This window comes from Lygodium microphyllum, chromosome 3 (assembly GCF_053477565.2).
Source record: "Lygodium microphyllum isolate KBCC chromosome 3, Lygodium_microphyllum_v1.1.10, whole genome shotgun sequence".
NCBI lineage: Eukaryota > Viridiplantae > Streptophyta > Polypodiopsida > Schizaeales > Lygodiaceae > Lygodium > Lygodium microphyllum.
Genome location: NC_141137.1, coordinates 110,804,586 through 110,811,712, shown reverse-complemented (window position 1 = coordinate 110,811,712; position 7,127 = coordinate 110,804,586).

The following is a 7,127-nucleotide window of genomic DNA, read 5'->3' as shown; positions in this document are numbered from 1 at the left end:
TCTTGCCATCCCATTTATCTTATTTGTATACCATGAGATACTACTTGATCACTTCTACGACTACAAAAGTTAGTTTTCATTGTTAACGCTCAAATTAGATAGCTTTTATGTTGTCATTGATGATGTAAGGTGCAAATGCTAAAAGAAACTCCCTCCCTCCCCCTTCCCAAACAAGTATATAAAGGGGAGGAGGGTGCCACATTGGGACACATGACACTCTATGAAAGTGAAGCTAGAGGAAAGATCTCTCTCTTAGCTTTCTCCCTCTCTTCTAAAATTGTGTGAAGCTCCACCAAAATTCATTGAGCTTCTCTTCTCTTCTCCATACATGTGCAAAAGCTCTCACAAAATCCACCAAGCTTCTCCCCTCTTCCCCACACATATATGGAAGCTCTATCGAAATCCACCAAGCTTCTCCCTTCTTCTACATATATGTACAAAAGCTCTTTTAAAAGTCAATCAATCTTCTTTTCTCTTCTCTGCATATGCATGGAAACTTTATCGAAATTCATCCAAATTCTCTCCTTGTAACGTGCCTGCCTATCGGTTGTCCAAGCACATTTCAGCGGTCCATCGAGAAACAAGTCTAAACATCGCTGCCCAACACTCCCATGGAATGTTATGGGGTTTGTCACCTAGGTTTCTCAAGTCCGCCCCCCGCAATGGAACGTTCGCAGTCGCACCCACTAGGATTGACCTAAAATCTGGGTTTCTAGTGGACAAGTTCTCCTGACAACATTCTAGCGTCGGATTCCGGACATCCTATATTACGCAGGGATACCCAAGCCAAAGCAGATCCATACTGCACTTGGTTCAAAGAGAATGGAAAATGAGAGGGACACATCGCTCAACCTCTTTGCCCATAGATCATAGTCCCATTCTAGTCCCCTACAATGGCATGAATTAGATTCTAACTTAACAATGACGATAAAACCTTGTGAGAAGCCAACCAGATCTCTGGGACCACCCAACCGTAGGACACCCATCGGGGTTTTGCCCACCCGCTTCCCTTGATAGCTTTAGTTTTCTAATTGGGTCCTATCACATTTATGTGCGACATTTAAAAACAACTTTCTCAATTAAGCATTTTAGGGAACAGAGTTTGTTTGCATAATTTACAACACAAACACGAATATAGAGCAAGCAATCCTTTTGACAAACAAGTTCATTAACTTATTTTCTAGTTAATATTTGTCTCGAGTAAGTTACTCATAAAGATGTGTGTGTATCATGTGGGTTCAAAATAAGATATTTTTAAAATACCATTTTTATACATTTTTTACATACAGAAGGGTGTAATATAAACTTGGGGTTATTTACAGATTGAATAGAAAAGGGTTATGTTTTATTCAGGAAAAATTCATAGATAAGGATATTTATAAATAGGCCTTGAACGCACGTGATATAGAGAATATACATATAGTAACTTCCCCGAGATCTTTGTCTCCTGCCCATATAGAAGAATTATGTATCCCTTCTGTAATAACAGAAGTACCTGGACAGAAGTATCTGGTCTAAATCACATGGCACCATAATTTCCATCTAGTATCTAGAATAGGATCTTCCAACGCCCTAGAAGTTGGGCTCACGGCATAGTCTACAACTCCGTTCCAAACTAGGCAAGGGGCGTCCAGAGCTCCACTGACCCCAAGTGACCTAGGAGTGAGACACAACTTCCATGGTTGGCCTTTTCACCACTCGACCTTTGGCTCGTAAATCGAGTAGTGACCTCTCGGGTTGAAACACGACTTGACCTTGGAAATGATCCACCCGCATAAAATATGTTTCCTTAATTAATCCAATTAAGCACAATCAAGGCAATCAGCCTAATATCATCTTCCAAGAAAACATTCATTTATTTGATATGGCAACTTTTCATCACCAACCCCTACCATGATTTACCATCAAACAAAAAGCACTTGGAATAATCATCCAAATCATATCCGTACAATCAGTTTAATGCAAAAGCATTTAGGACGTTATTTGATCAATCAACAATAACAATGGTATCCTTTCCAAACATTACAGGAATAGTCGCAATAACCTTTCCATCGGGTATTTTCTCTCCCCCTTGGAATTAGGAGCAATTCCATGTAAAATTTACTTAACACACCCTTCTTTCGACTAAGGCATATGTTAAGGTTTCAAACATTGTACAAGACATAAGTCCTAGTAGACACTTACATCAGTCCAGTCAATGTGCCTTCTTTCCAAAATGGGTACAAAAGCATCGGTCTTTCCCTTGACTCGGGCTCTCCTAATCCTTGAGTTCTTCATTTTCCCTAGAGATGTTGTTGCATCTGGCCCAACCTCGAATAGGATTGATAAACATAGTAGCTATCGGGCAGATCTCAAGGCGTCCTAGTGTTAGTCCTAAGTAAACCCTTGTATGTTTGTTGAGCCTCGGATCAAGCAAACTCTCTCCCCTCAAGGAGTTCTCCCATTTCAATCGAGAGTTAAGGTAAAAAATCTACTAGCAACAAAGTATATCTCAAAATTCTTTACATAAACCAAAGCAGTTTCATTTGAATGCTTTACAAGGAATGATATAGTCCATAGCCTTCTTCTCCCATGGAGTGTAATTACCTTAGGGATTAATACATAGGTTATGGGTTTATCAATTGGTTCCAGGAATAATATTGCCAACTTTGAAGCCCATGCCAACCTAATCCTAGTGGTAATCACTGTCCAACCAACTTATTAATGTGATAACCTACTTAATGAGTTAGATAGCATCTGGAAAGCTTGCGATGTGGGAGGAACAAGCGTTACACTACAATTGGATGCTTAGGATCCGAAGTGCTTTTTTTGGGTTCCATGCTTGTCCTTCTCCTCGCGCTTTGACTTTAAATGCTTTGATCATCAACTCTTTAAGCTACGGCTTTAATAGCTCCAGAGACACCTCTCTCTCTCTCTCTCTCTCTCTCTCTCTCTCTCTCTCTCTCTCTCTCTCTCTCTCTCTCTCTCTCTCTCTCTCTCTCTCTCTCTCTCTCTCTCTCTCTCTCTCTCTCTCTCTCTCTCTCTCTCTCTCTCTCTCTCTCTCTCTCTCTCTCTCTCTCTCTCTCTCTCCATCTTCTTTTATTTCTTCTTCTTCTTTGTCTTTCTTTGTTCTCACCTCTCTTCTTCTTCCTCTTCTTTGTCTTTCTTTGTTCTCACCTCTCTTCTTCTTCTTCTTCTTCTTCTTCTTCTTCTTCTTCTTCTTCTTCTTCTTCTTCTTCTTCTCACCTTCTTTCTTTTTCTTCATCTTCTCTCTCTTCTTACCTTTCTTCCTTCCTCCTCCTCTTCTTCTTCTTCTCTCTTATCACTAATTCTTCTTCTTCTTCTTCTTCTTCTTCTTCTCTCCTCTCCTCTCCTCTCTCTCTCTCTCCCCCCCATGCCCGTGCAGCAATAGGTCAAGACCTTCCTGGCCTTGTCCCTACCTTCCAATTTGGGGGGGGGCGGGGGGGGGGCGGGGAGTACTGGTGGTCTCCCCCACCCACCACCTATCAGCCAGTTGCATGGCGTTGCGGAGGGATAGTAGGCCCGTGGCCTCTCCCTCTCTGTCATTGACATTATTGTCTTCGCAAGCTTCCATTCCTCTCGCCTCGGCATCGTCTTCAACCTTCCCTCCCCTCGCCATCTGTTCGGCGGTGATTAGGGAGTGGGATTAAAAAATTTAAACTCCTTTCATTAATTTTTTTTTGGGTGGGGGGGGTGTTCGTACGTGGCAGCGCAATGTTACACTCCTCTTCTTCACATATGCACAAGAAGCTCTATCAAAATTCACCGAGTTTTTCCTCTCATATTCTCTATTGTGTAGAAGCTCTATCAAAAGTCATCACGAATTTTCTCTCCTTTCTAAAACCATTATGGAATCTTTGTTGAAATCCACCAAGCTTTTTCTCCTTTTCCACAATTGTGTGGAAGATTTATTAGATTTAGTTTAAATAATGGTTCCCGAGAGGTATCATGAGGGAAGGGAGATTGTTCAAGAGAAGGCACTTCTTGAGAACTTGAGAAAGTCACCCTAATAGCAAAGAAAGTACATGATGGCATTGAGGATGTAGATCATACCATACCAAGTCCTTTAAGTTATTTATTTTATATTCACTTACTTTTATTTGGATTAAAACAGAAATTTTAATTGAGCTTGTTTATTGATTGGAAAATATTATACTTCTTGCTTTGGTATGTCTCCTTTATGATTTTTCTTGTGAATTAATAAGAAAATTTAAGGGGATCTATGGGGCTGTTGGATCTCTGGGACACCAACAAAGCCATTAACAATCGGACTAGTCCCAAGGTCAACAGGAATGCTAGAGTGATTGATATAAACTTGGCAGGGCACTGCTCGATATTCTAGGCCAAGATCTAAATGGTGAAAAAGGCAAAGTGAATTGTTACTACATCACCTTAGGTGGAGGAGCGTAAAGGAACTCGAGCCAATAAATCCCTTGGCAATCTATATAGGGAAGTTGAAATATACTTAAGCCTAATTCCCTTAGGGAGAATAGTTTAGTAGTCATCTAGGGACCAATCCTAGTTACCACCATTTGAGATAACTTTGAATAAGGGAATTTAGGTAACTAGGTGTTCCCTAGGTCTACCTTGCATGCCAAGTGTCCACCAACATTATACCACAAGAATCAACCTATGATTTCCTAAAGACACAACTATTGTCTCTAGTAGCAATGTAACATTGAGCTTAAAACAAACACATTTTGTGAATTAGTCTCTCTCTCTCTCTCTCTCTCTCTCTCTCTCTCTCTCTCTCTCTCTCTCTCTCTCTCTCTCTCTCTCTCTCTCTCTCTCTCTCTCTCTCTCTCTCTCTCTCTCTCTCTCTCTCTCTCTCTCTCTCTCTCTCTCTCTCTCTCTCTCTCTCTCTCTCTCTCATGCACCTACCCCTACATGGCCAAGTCAAACCATAACACTCTTTCGCAATTGCACCATTACGTCAAATTGATCAATCCTTCACACACAACATCTGCTCTCTCTTGAGTTCATATCCCAGAAAACCTACTCATGAGTGACAGCATGGAATGGTAGCTAAATAGTTATTATCTATGGAGACCATTTATAGAGCTACTACTCATATGCATCCCAAAAAGAACGAATGAGGAATCCCATTGTGAAACCACCTTAGTACATGTTCTCCTATTCCCACCACTACATGATTAGTCTTACTCTCTCGCTCTCTCCCCCCCCCCAACACACATGCACACAATCTCTCTTCCTCTAACATACAAACTAGGCATTGAAAACTCTCCCTCTTATGTTGAAAATCTAGTTGATAGTTTAGAAGCAAGAATGCAAGTTATGGATGTTGATTGTGCAAAACACATCAATTCCATGATCAAGTCACGAAAGGCTTGTGATTTTAGTTTTGAAATATGTAAGAAAGCATCTCTCTACAATATAATAGGTCTCATTGTCTAGCAACATCATAGAAACTATACCTAAATATAAGGGATATGCTAGATGTAAACGACATTCTGAACCGATGCATATACTATATAGCAGCTTAGCATTGTTAACTACCTAGAAGAAAAGGGTTATCTCAATAAGGGAAAACTTAGCACACATAGGAACTATGAGGTACAAGTTAAGAGAGAGATCAAGGTAGGTGAGCATTGCACTTGGTTCAATGAGAGTGAGAAATGAGAGGGAACTGAGTGTAACCCCTCTTCTTATAAGACACAATTTCATACCAGCCCCCTAACATGATACTTAACGAATCCTAGGATTGACTCATAGGAAGGTCATGATTGTTAGACTTCATTCTCAAACATGGGGAAAATCCAATTAAATGGGTCCACCCGATCAATTTTGTCAAGAAACCATCCACTCGTTTTCCATGGTATCGAGGCGTATTTTAGTATTTTAAACAGGTATACTACCATGCCATGATGATTTATACAAACATCTTCACTAATTAGGATTTGTACATGGTTCATTAGCACACGCTTAAGATACGAATACTAAGCAATCTATTTGAAAAACAAAGCTGTGTTTTGATTTGTATTCTCATTCAATCGCTTTAAGAGTGAACCAATCCAAAACTAGGTTACTAACCTTGCCATGTTCATCTCAGGCCTTTTAACACTCAACCATGCTAGGCTCGTATAGATTTCCAATCTATTTTATGTCCGCGAGACTGAGATTACAACTCAAACGAGAGCCTTACTACTTCTCACTTTCCATAAGGATGAACCTTCCTATACAGGAGACCACGCGTACTTAAGCGATGGCCGGCTGCCTTAGGCAGTATACAAATACTCTGGATGAAGAGTAACTAAGGCGGCCTTGAGGATGGCATTATGCCTCATTCTTGTGTGATTGCTACAACCATGAACATAATTAGTATCTTTTCAAAACAAATTTCCACTACATCAAAAATAATAAATAACAATTCTCATATGATTTCTCAATCAATGAAGTTCATTTTCGTATCTTTGAATCCACTTCATTTACGTGTATGTGAATGCACTTTATTTTCTATTTTTCTATTTAAAAAAGCATACTTCAGTCTTCTATATGTGTGAACTCACTCTAACAAAATAATGAGAAACTAAATTATTTTTTTGTGAAAAGCATCAAATTATAATAGTAAGAGTATTTATCCTAATTTTTACCAAGCAACTAAATAATTTAAAAAATGACCTTATTTAAGAAAATATCCTTTTTTACAAAGTTTAATTTTGATTTTGATTTTATGAGAATACAATTAAAGTTGAGATTTAATAATTTAATAAACCAAATGATCTTCAATGATAAATAAGACTTTTCTACAAATTTATGTCAATTTTAAGTAATAATAAGAATTTTTAGATAATTATTTAAATATATATTTTATACCTAACATTTTTAACTATAATTAATGAATTTTCAATTTAACTTGTTTATTTTTTTTTTTAACTTTATTAATTTTATTTAAAATTTGGGTTTTATTTTGACTATATTTTTAATTCAAAAAGATGGAGATATTAATGAAAATAAGACATGGCTTATTTTATGATTTAAAAGAGAGTTTCTAATATTATTTTAACTATGTCATAATTTTCTAGGAAATTAGGTATTATTTCAACTCTATTTCTCACAATAACCTCTCAAGAGTTCTTGATTTGCTTTCTTTTTTAAATGAGAGGGGG